Source organism: Pinus tabuliformis, chromosome 6, assembly GCF_031772625.1.
Source record: "Pinus tabuliformis cultivar Carrire ecotype Pingquan chromosome 6, CPIR1, whole genome shotgun sequence".
Lineage (NCBI taxonomy): Eukaryota > Viridiplantae > Streptophyta > Pinopsida > Pinales > Pinaceae > Pinus > Pinus tabuliformis.
Window position 1 is genome coordinate 1,751,647,315 of NC_142292.1, and position 12,272 is coordinate 1,751,659,586.

The window sequence follows — 12,272 nt, forward strand, 5'->3', positions numbered from 1 at the left end:
GGGACACTTATTCTAAGATGAATGTTGGGAAAAGATATCCTAGTAGGCATCACTTGATGTGTGTTTTGGCTAAGGAAAATTAGCAAAGGCTAAGGAAAATGAATTAAAAGGAAAAAAGGCATTTTTGGCACATTTATTTATGAAAATAAAGGAAATTAGGAGAAAAGTAAGGTGAAAGGTCATAGGTTGCATATAAGGAGGAAAATGAAGGAAAATAATGGAAAATGAAGAAATTAGAGGCCTCATTAATAAAAGGCTTCTGAGGACCAGTTGGTAACCTTTTGTTAGTTCAAGTTTGGAGCTCTCTCATTGTTCTCTCTCTCACTCTTGGTCACTTAGAGTTTTCTTGGAGTACTCTAGCTTTGGATCAAGGAAGGAAAAGCAAGGAGAGGGAATGAAGGAAAAAAAGGATCAAGGAAAAGCAGGATCAAGCAACTCCAATAGGGATACTTGTAGGTATCATTTTGCATTTGTGATTTCTTAGCTGGTTTGGACATCCATGGCTTTGCATGTTGGTGTATGGTTCTCTTGCTGTCGGTGGCATGGTTTTTCCGGGTTATGACAGTGGTTTTCAGCCTAGCCTTGCCTTTTTCTGGATGCCATGGTATGTTGGGATGTTTATCTTGGTTTTGAGATTTGGTTTTCCAGATGGATTTTAGAATCCAGAGTAGAGGTGGTCTCAAGTTTTATTCCCAAAGGCCTAGGAATCCATTGACCAGTTTTGGTGGGATACACAGTAAATCCTGAGGGAGGAGTCTCGGTTTAGGGCTTAGTGATCCAAGTTTGGATTGCGGTAAATCCTGAGAGACTAGTCTCGGTTTAGGGCCTAGTGATCCGGGATTGGATTACGGTAAAGCCCGAGAGATAAGGAGATGGAAAATTCCTCAAGGATAGTGATGAATTCCAGATGGCATTCTAAGTTCGGTTCAGTTGTGATCGGAGCATTGGATTTGGTGTGATCATTGTTTGTTGACGGTAGAGGTGGTTTAAACTCTGGATTCCCTCGATTGTTCTTGGATTGGTTTTTCTATGAGATCCCACATTCATGCTTGGAATATGGCATGAAGGTGATAGGATGAAAGAGAGATTTGGTTCAACCATGTCTATGATCAGGTGGTACGTTGAAGTCATGAATCTGGTCGGATTTGCCTATGTTTAATAAAATTTGAGTTCTCTTACTTTTGCACTTGATTATATGTGGATTTAATGGCAGTCATATCTATGATATTTATATGGTTTTATGCTGGTTATAAGCATGGTTATACGACTGGTTCATGTCATGGTTATTTCATGTATTTACTTAAGTGTTAAATGGATGGATGCAAGACCTAATTGATGTTATAACAGTTCAATGGAGAAGGTGGTGATCCTTATGGTTATGTTTCATAAGTTCTTTTAGTCATTGATGCTCTTTCTTGTATCCTAGACCTATAGGTTGCATTGATGCCAAGTGTTTGAAAAAATGTCAGTCCCGATTGGGGATTCTCAGGCCTAGTCCTGACATTTATTTTAATTTGTTTATCTTGTCATCACGTCTTTGATGGATTCTAGAAGTTGTAACAAGTTCTAGGCAGAGGACGAGATTCTAGGTTAGAAAAGTGGCTCAAATCTCGCAGATGCTGGCATAGGTCTACTGAAAAGAGTCCATGGACGCTGGCACATAGGCCTGTGAGAGCGACTCTGAGTTTCTGGACGCTGTCATGCCTATAGCAAGAGAGTGATCAGGGGTTAAAAGGATTAAAACATCAGTGGGACTCAGGGATAGGATGTTTGAGTGACTGACATGTCTCCTGAGGGTGTTGTTGTTGATGTGGATGGGTTGTTTGATATGTTCCATCGATTCCATTTCATTAAGGTCACCAAGGAGGTTGAATCCCTTATAGTGACCTATCTCGTCACATGTTTAACGCGGATGGTCGATTCCTTGGGTAGACTTGGATGGAGGGGATGTTACAAAAATCCTACATTGGACCCTCTCCATTGGAAAGTGTTCCAAACAAGCTTTCCAATGATATGTCGAAGTCCAAAAATGGACTGCTGGAACAAAAGATATGGTCTAGTGAAGTTTCAAGGATTGAAGCCCTAGGAAGGAAAGAATACCGAAGATCACATATCAAAGGTCCATAATATTAGAGATCTCATATCAGAGGTCTAGAGATATCGGTAATCACATATCGGAGGTTAGGATGTTGGAGGTCCATCATATCGGTGATTGCATATCGGAGGTTGTACATATCAGTGGTCGCAATATCGGAGCATCAAGCATATTGGCGCATCACAACATTGGAGCATCAGGCATATCAATGCATCACATATTGGAGCATCAACATGCCGGAAGGTCGGTAAATCAGAGAATCAGAACTTCTTAAGGCAAAAACCTTTAAAAAGTTGTGATATGCATAATGTGCTGATAGTGTTAGAAATAAATTTAAGTATGGGGGATTTACTTGAATGGTTCATGAGGCACAATACTTGCTAAGGTTTTGCAAATGGGGTAGCAAGCTAAGTGGGCTTGATTGTGGGGAAAAACTCCACAGTTAAGCGCGCTTGAGCCAGAGGAGTTCTGGGATGGGTGACCTCCTGGGAAGTCCTGGTTAGCAAGCCCCGGAAGTGATGATTGATGCTATGTGATTTGTTCTCCACATTTCACTAGTTTCAATCCCACTTCTTCACCCCTGTGAGCATCACCCGATGCAATGAGTGCTAAGTGAACTATTCAAAAATCATGAGAAATTAGTCAGTTACGACTACCTCTCATGGAAATGGTCATACGTTTGAATGACTTACTTAACGCAGTTGAATCCCAAAAATGATATCTAGTGTTAGAAATAGTTGGGGAATGCCGATAAAGATTAAAAAAGATTTCATCACAAAACCAAAGGTGAATGAGCCATTTTCTCTCTCCTCTAGTGGGACATGTGGCAACATATGATTGGTTTTGGCAAGCTACACGTGGTAGCATATGATAGGTTCCAATAAAGACACATGACAACATATGATTGGTTCCAATAAAGCTACAGTGGTATGTGACATCAGCATGACGTGGCGGTACGACAGGACATGTGGTAGGAAATTTTGGCATTTTTAGGGGCCTAAGGGGACAAATATGGGTGACACGTGTCATCACTCAGGAAGCATCATGTGGAGTGATGACGTCATATCGAAGGTCGGCATTTCGAAGGTTGAGGATGTCGGCAACGATCGCATATTGGAGGTCACACATATCGACGGTCACAATATCAGAGCATCAGGCATATTGGCGCATTGCAACATCGGAGCATCAGGCATATCGATGCATCACATATCAGAGGTCCTACATATTGGAGCATCAACACATTGAAAGGTCGGCGAATCGGAAAATCAAAACTTCTTAAGTTGTCAAACTTTAAAAATTTGTGATATGCATAATGTGTTGATAGTGTTAAAAATTGCCGAGGAACATTGATAAAGATTAATAAAGGATGTCAAACCAAAGGTGGTCGGGCCCTTTTCTCTCTCCTCTAGCGGGACACATGGAAACATATGTTTGGTTCCAAAAAACTACATGTGGCATCATATGGTTAGTTCTGATAAAGACACATGACATCATATGATTGGTTCCGGTAAAGCTACTGTGGCATCTGATGTCAGCATGACATGGCGGTATGATAGGACACGTGGTGTTAGAAAATTATATATTATAGAGCAATGGAACACATAAAAAATATTGTAGAAATATAAACATAGAAAATACATGAAACAAGAGAGACACATATATACATGGTTCACCCAATTTGGGCTACGTCCACGTAGAAACAACCAATCCTTCCTTTTAAATTATCCAACAAAATGAAGAGATACAACCTACAAAAGATGACTGTTATTCCCTATTCGCTCTCACATAATCTCCTCTCTCTTTTTCACTCAGAATACACATCTACATAGCTGCAATACAATTCCCTCATATATAGCGAGGGGTTTCCTTATATGGAAAAAAAACCCTAAATTAAACATAACTTCTACCATAAGATTTTTGCCTAATGAACGACCCAGATTGACTATGAAATTACAACATTTTACAAGGCAATTTTACATCTATTTTTAGCTTCGGGGGTGTTGCCCCTGATCCCCTGCTAGTGGGGGGCTCTAGAGAATCGTCGTCGCCCCCCCAGACCCTGCTAGTGGTGCGCAAAAATGGGAGGCGTTGTCGCCCCATTACGAAGTGGGGTCCAATGCGGCAATACCTTTGAATAAAGAAGATAATCAAGCTCCACACCTAACACGTGGCAGGCAGTTTTGGCATTTAGAGGGGCCTAAAGGGACAAATCTGGGTGAAACGTGTCACCACTCATGAGGTGCCACATGGAGTGATGATGTCATATCGAAGGTCAACATATCGAAGGTTGAGGATGTCGGAAACGATCGCATATCGGAGGTCCTGCATATCGGTGGTCACAATATCAGAGCATTAGGCATATCGACGCATCACGACATCGAAGCATTAGGCATATCAACACATCGTAAATCGCAGGTCCGACATATCAGAGCATCAACACATCGAAAGGTTGGTGAATTAGAGAATCAAAACTTCTTAATGTGACAAACTTTAAAAAGTTGTGATATGAATAATGTGCTGATAGTGTTAAAAACTGTTGGGGAATGCCGACAAAGTTTAACAAAGGATTTCATCATAAAACAAAAGCTGGATGATCCATTTTCTCTCTCCTCTAGCGGGACACATGGCAGCATATGATTGGATCTGAAAAGCTACACGTGGCAGCATATGATTGGTTTAATAAAGACACATGGAAACATATGATTGGTTCCGATAAAGATACAGTGGCATCTAATATCAACATGACGTGGGGGCACGACAGGACACGCGGCAAGAAGTTTTGGCATTTTGAGGGGCCTAAGGGGAAAAATATTGGTGACACGTGTCACTACTCACGAGGTTCCATGTGGAGTGATGACATCATATCAAAGGTCGACATATCAGAGGTTGAGGATGTCGACACTTTATAACAGTTGGTAATTGGAAACTTCTAATAAGGGGGCTCTAATATTGGGCTGGCACACAGTCGCTAAGACTCAAAGAAGTAAGGGTGCAAAGCTGGGGTCGAGCACCAAGAGCTATGGGCCATATAAGAAGTGTGAAATATCACAACTCCCATGTTAATTCTCCGATTAGAAACTTTCGATGAGAGGGGCGTACGATTGTTTTCCAAGCTTCGATTTTCACCCCATTTATAATAGCCATGATGAGAAGTAGAAACATGGTCTTGAAAATAAAACACGAAGGCTTTTGGCGATAGAGAGAAGGGCACATTTAAAAATCAACATCATACATGCAGGCTGGCACAACAGTAGCTCCTTGAAAATCAACCAGCAAGAAGAAATTCAATGCCCCAGTCTTTCACAAAGGGAAAGGCAGCTTGCAGAATTTGAATTGTAGATTTGATTGGGTGACATTGGTAGGGTTAATCTGATCTACATCAATGAATCCCACAATCAACCATTCCAAACCTTGATTGAGGATAAGAAAATGTGAAGACATAGACGCGCCCTATAGGTGCCCATTTGTTAGACATGGTTGACTCGAATTTGCCGCAGAAAGAAGAAATACAAACCAAAGCTGACATCAATTCGTGGTGGAGAAATGAAAATCCGAGCATCCATTATCCCTGGTGTAGGTTTTAACCCCGTACAGAAATTACCTGCATACGAATTCTAAAACACAGAAAATAAACAATGCGAGAGCATAACACATAAAACACATATACACAGAGATTTTCCCCTGGATCCCAAAATCGGGACTACCAGCTTGATTTTTCATTATTTTCCTTTCAATGTTACAATACATATTTATACATGCCGAAGCATCCAATACCATGGACTGAAAACCATCATGTCCAAAACCATGGATCGAAAACCATAGGTAGGTTCGGCCAACCTAATATAGGGTCCAAAAAAATTTTCCCGGGGCGCTGCCCTGGACCCCTTAGAGGGGGGCTACCCGCCCCCCTCAAACCCCTCAGACAAGGGGGGCTGTCGCCCCCCCTATGACCCCCTCACTGTGCAATCGGTGCAATGAAGGGGGGGGCTCCGCCCCCCCTCTAACCCCCCGGTTCACTACGTAAGTTAGTCGTGGAAAGAATATAACATAACCCAACATTCTCCCACTTGTTGCTTTCTTTCCACAGGGGGCCACAATAGAGCTTAGTCATTTTTCCAGCCCTGAAACGCCCATTGTTTCTCTACACCAAGAGAACTTCTCAGAGCTCACAAATTTTGTCAATGCATCTACAGTATTCTTCAAAGTGTCCACCTTTACCAACAACAACTTTTTTTCTTCTATCATATCCCTCACAAAGTGATACTGAACATCAATGTGCTTTGTCTTTGAATGATAAGCAGGGTTCTTTGCCAAGAAAATTGCACTTTTGCTGTCACAACCTATCCTTATAGCTCCCTCTACTAACCCCATACTTGAACACAATCTCTGCAACCAAACTGCTTCCTTGGTTGCATGAGTGGCTGCCATGTATTCTACCTCTGTAGTTGATAGTGCCACTATAGATTGTTTCTCACTCATCCAACTAACTGCACCTCCAAATAGGTTAAACACATACCCACTTGTAGATCTTCTCTGATCCAGATCTCCAGCCCAGTCTGCATCAACAAAGCCACGAATATCCAACACTCTGTCCAATTAAATAATGAATCCATACAGGTGAGGATGGTTTTAGATAGAGGAGGAATGACCTGTTGCAGAGTTTTGTGAACCCAACGTTTCGGACTACCAAGTGAGTCCATCATCAGGGGATGCGACAATAGATTTTCTTCAACCTTAATGATTTATCCATGAGCTATGTTTTAGGGTATATATATAGGGTTAAACACATACCCACTTGTAGATCTTCTCTGATCTAGATCTCCAGCCCAGTCTGCATCAACAAAGCCATGAATATCCAACACTCTATCCAATCCTGGTCTTCCTTGGTAGCACAAACCATAATCACTAGTGCCACGCAAATACTTGAAAACCCGCTTCACTGCTAGCACGTGCTCCTTCCCTGGTTTTGATATAAACTTGCTCAATACTCCCACTGCATGTGCAATGTCTGGTCTATTACGGACCATTGCATACATCAGGCTACCAACTGCACTTGCATATGGAACACGGGACATGTCCTCTTCCTCTTCTTGTGTCTTGGGACACTGTTCAGCAGATAACTTTACACCTACAGGAATAGGAACCTTCACCAGTTTACTATCTTGCATATTAAACCTCTGTAGTATTGTCTCAACATACTTCCTCTGGTTTAACCAGAGCTTCCTCTTTGCCCGATCTCTTTTAATTTCCATGCCCAAAATATAGTTTGCAGCATCAAGATCTTTCATGTCGAATTTGGAGGACAATTGGGTCTTCAAATCCTGGATAATTTCTTTGTCATCTCCAACCAGCAACATATCATCCACATACAAGACCAGATAAATAACACGGTCACCAATTAATTTAAAATACACATAGTGATCTGCTTTACTTCTGGTGAAGCCAAGTCCCCATATAAATGTGTCAAATTTCTGATACCACATCCTTGGTGACTGTTTTAACCCATACAAAGACTTCTTTAACTTGCATACCAGTTCTTTCTTACCCTTCACTGCAAAGCCTTCAGGTTGCTTCATGTAGATCTCCTCTTCCAGATCCCCATGAAGAAATGTTGTCTTCACATCCATCTGTTCTACCTCAAAATCAAAAGGAGCAGTAACAGATAAAAGTAACCTAATAGAAGTTACCTTGGCAACAGGAGAAAAAATATCACCAAAATCAATTCATGGCACCTGGGAATAACCTTTTGCTACCAACCGAGCTTTGTATTTCTCCACCTTTCCTTCTACATTTGTCTTCTTGAACACCCATTTGCTGCCAATGGGTATCCTTCCAGCCGGAAACTCCACCAGATCCCAAGCCTCATTTTTGTGCAAAGATGCCATTTCATCAACCATGGCCTCTTTCCAGAGTTTTCCATCCTTTGAATCTACTGCTTCCTTCACAGTTCTGGGATCATCATCAGTAACAGACAAAGAAAAATTTGAACATAAAGCAGATGGACTATACGTTTCTGGCTGCCTTCTTTCTTGAACTGATCTTCTCACACCTGGAGTTTGTGGCTCTTCATCTCCTGATTCCTGCTCTGTTGTAGAGTCTGATTCCTCCTCCTTTAGCTCAAACTCTATCTTCTCATGTTCCTTTCGTTGGACTTCATGTTCAATAACATATTTCACCTCTCTGAACACCACATCTCGGCTGTACACAACCTTCCTTGTTGCTAGGTTCCAAAGCTTATAACCCATTAAAACATCCTTATACCCAATAAAGATTCATTTTTCATATTTACTATCCAACGTGGTTCGTTTCTCCTTTGGAACATGTACATATGCATCACATCCAAATACCCTTATATGTGAAAGAGAGGGTTTCTTACCAGTCCATACTTCTTGTGGAGTCTTATCCTCCAACATTGATGAAGGTGACCTACTGACCAGGTAACATGCAGTATCCATCTCCTCTACCCAAAATTCCTGTCCTAACCCGGGACCGCTGAGCATGCTTCTTGCCCTTTCCATCAATGTCTTGTTCATTCTTTCTGCAACTCCATTTTGCTGAGGTGTATATGGAGTAGTCTTCTGCCGTGCTATACCACACTTCTTACAGAATTCTTAAAATTCCTTACTGCAAAACTCTCCATCGTTATCTGTCCTCAACACCTTTATCTTCTTCTCTGTCTAGTTTTCCACTAGAGCATTAAATTCTTTAAACCTATCAAAGACTTCAGATTTCTTCTTAAGGAAATATATCCATGTATTCCTTGAGAAGTCATCTATAAATGATACATAGTACATAGAATTACCCAGTGATGGAACCTTCACAGGTCCAAACACATCACTGTGCACAAGCTCTAATATCTGTTTCACCCTCTTACCACCAAAGGGGAAACTCACCCGATTCTGCTTCCCATATACACAATTTTCATAGAAATCAAAGTCTAGAGAGCTATTACTCATACCTTCTACCATACCTTTATCATTAAGTATTCAAAGGCCCTTCTCTCCAATATGTCCAAGCCTTTGATGCCACAACATGGTTTTCTCTCCAGAGACCACTATATTTTTTGCTCCACTTTCAGGAATCACAGAACTGTTGCACCCATCAACAACAATGCTACCTTGTAGCTTGTATAGAGTTCTAGTCCGAACTCCCCGCATCAATACCAGTGCTCCCCGAACCATCTTGCAGGTATCCTTATCGAACATTGTTTTTACACTTGCATCATCCAACTTGCTTATAGAAATTAGATTTCTGGCCAATGAAGGAATATGCAGAACACCCAGAAGTGTTCTAACCCTTCCACCTTGCAACTTCAACTTTACTTTTCCACGACCAACGATTCTAGCCTTCCTATCATCCCCCAAGAAGACATCACCACCATCGCATTTATCATACTCGTAGAACCACTCTCGATCGGGAGTGAAGTGAAAGGATGCACCTGAGTCAATCAACCATGCCTCATGATCTACATGTGTACTTGAAGAAGCCAAGTAAACATCCCAACCTTCATTTGAGGTGGTTTTCACCTCTACAGAAGGAGAATCACCAAATCCCTTTCCTTTATCAGGATCTTTAGATTTACAATCCCTTTTGAAGTGCCCTTCCTTTTTGCATTTCCAACACACCACCTTTACAGGTTTTCCTGGAGATTTAGATCTCCCTCTAGATTTAGATCTCCCACTCGATGACTTATTTTTGTTTATGTTTTGGGACCGTCCTCATATAGACAAGGCATCACCTTTTTAGCTCTCCATATTTTTCTGTCTCATCTCCTCCGTCAGCAAGGATGAGACTATTTCATCAAACTGCAAGGTAGTTGCATTGCTACCTATTGCAAGAACCAGACTATCCCACGAATCTGGTAGAGAACACAACAAACTAATGAACTTATCTTCATCTGAAATTTTAATATCAACAGAAGCTAACTGGCTTACCACAGTATTAAATGCGTTTAGATGCTTTGTCACTGAGTCTCCATCTTTCATCCTCAGGCTATACAACTTTTTCTGCAGGAACAGTTTATTCACCAGAGACTTAGATTGGTACAAAGTCCCTAACTTGTCCCACAAAGCCTTCGTTGTATCTTCCACTGATACATTCAGCAATACTGAATCTGAGACACACAATCGTATTGTGCTCTTTGCCTTCCGATCCAACTTCTTCCATTCTTCATCGGACACTCCCTTTGGTTTAGTACTTGGATCTACCTGTTAGCGCTTGGAATTCACCTAGGCTGAGATAGACAAACTCTCAAGGCTACATCAAACCATTTCACCTCGTAGCTAGCCCTACGAGGTATGAGAAGGCTCTCTCGGGTCAGATTTGATAGATCTTATAATATAATAAGCTGACCAATTAGGATCAAAGATATTAGGCTAGTAAATTGATAAGGGGGGTTGATTTAAAGATTTTTTGGGTTTTTGGTGGCAATTGGAGGGAGTGCAATTTAGGGTGCGGGGATTGAGCTCAGTTTTTGCAGGTGGGTCTTTGGGGCAAGGTAGGAGTCTGTGCTGATGCCTTTAACTGAAAGAGATGATCAGGGAAGAAAGAAGAGAGGCTAAAGAGGGCAAACAATGAATTCGAATCCTCTCTAGACAGTGGAAAACATAAATTTTAAACAAAATTGAAAGCTGAGCATGGCATGCATGAATTCAAACTTTATCACTTCTTTTGTTTAAATAGCAGCAAGAGATTAAGAAATGGAACACATAAACACACTTACAATAACAGTAGGAGACACACCATCAACATAATAATCCACAAGAATCCACAATGAAGTCTGCAAAACCCTGGCCTTCCTTTCCTTAAATTGCAGAAGTAGATGTACAATACACAATAATGCTTTCTCCCACAAGAGTCCAACCATCAAAATGAGAAAGAGAAGGAATAATATAGAAGGTCAAACCTCTTTCCCCACCTCTAGGGGTCGAGCTCAGCTTCCTAGGAGCTGTTGCAACTAATTCTAAATCAGTCACTAGATAATAGGCCAGCTCAACAACTTACCTCTAAAACTTAGGAAGCTTATCTATGCATTAAATATTCACTATTTACATCAAAGAAGCTTCTAGAAGTGGTAAAGAAGAGTAAAAGTATCTAATGCCATGAAATTTACACAATAATCCATCATTTACATGCCCAAATAGTCAACCAAAGTGAAAATAGTGCTTTTCTGGCCGAACTAGTCAAAAACTGGCAAATCTGGAAGTTCTGGTCGCGCCCCTGGAAGTTCTGGTCGCGCCCCTTTGCAGCTACTTTTGAGTGGGTTCCACTGATCCAAATCAGGTGCAAGATGGCTCATTGGAAAGCTTGGCCTGTCTACTTTCCATCCCAAGTGGAATTTCTGAATTTGGTGTAGATTTGACCCCTCAAAAACCATTTCTCCCAAGGTCACTTTCTGCAACTCAAAAAGTGGGCAGAAAGTCAATTTTTAGGTGTATTTTGAGCTTTTGGAGGCTCAAAACTCAAAATTAGGCTGCCCCCAAGTACTGGTAATTTTTCGTTTTAAATACCCTTTCCAAAAATGCCAAGTTTGCAAAATTCCGAGCAGCCCTTCAAAATGGTCTCACCCGGGGTGAGACCAAACCGTGGGCAAAACCTGTAATTTTACCAAAAATTTGCAAAATGCTCCAAAATTCTCAAAATTTTCAGATTTTGATGCTAGATCAAGGCTGATCAGTACCATGATGAGTGAGGGATGCCTCAGCCAAGATGCGGAGTGGATTTGTCCTTTTCTTCTTCTTCCGGGCCTCTGACAGCTCTCTTTGGAGAATTTTCATTCTCGCCTTGCAAACATGTAATCTTGCCCAGTAGTGTGTCTTCATGTTCCGGAGCAGCTCTTTATCACGGTTTGCCTTGTCTAACAGTCCCTCCAAGCGCCAATTTGCTCAGATGAGCAATAACTCTCTATCCTTGGGCAGTGGGTCCCCAGGCCTCCTGCGGTTGATGACTCGGTCGAATCGAATCCTCCATAACTCATCCAACTCCTTCTCGGTCTCCAGCTGTTTAGTCCGCTGCTCTAAATAAGTGATAGTCCACTGAGCCATCTCAAGCTTCCACTGCAACACAAGGTTCTCTTCCTTGAGCTCATAGAAATCTGAAGAGGAAGGAGAATGAGCATCACGACCAGTGAAATCATCATGTGCCTCGCCAACTGCCTCATCCTCAACCATGGGCTGCT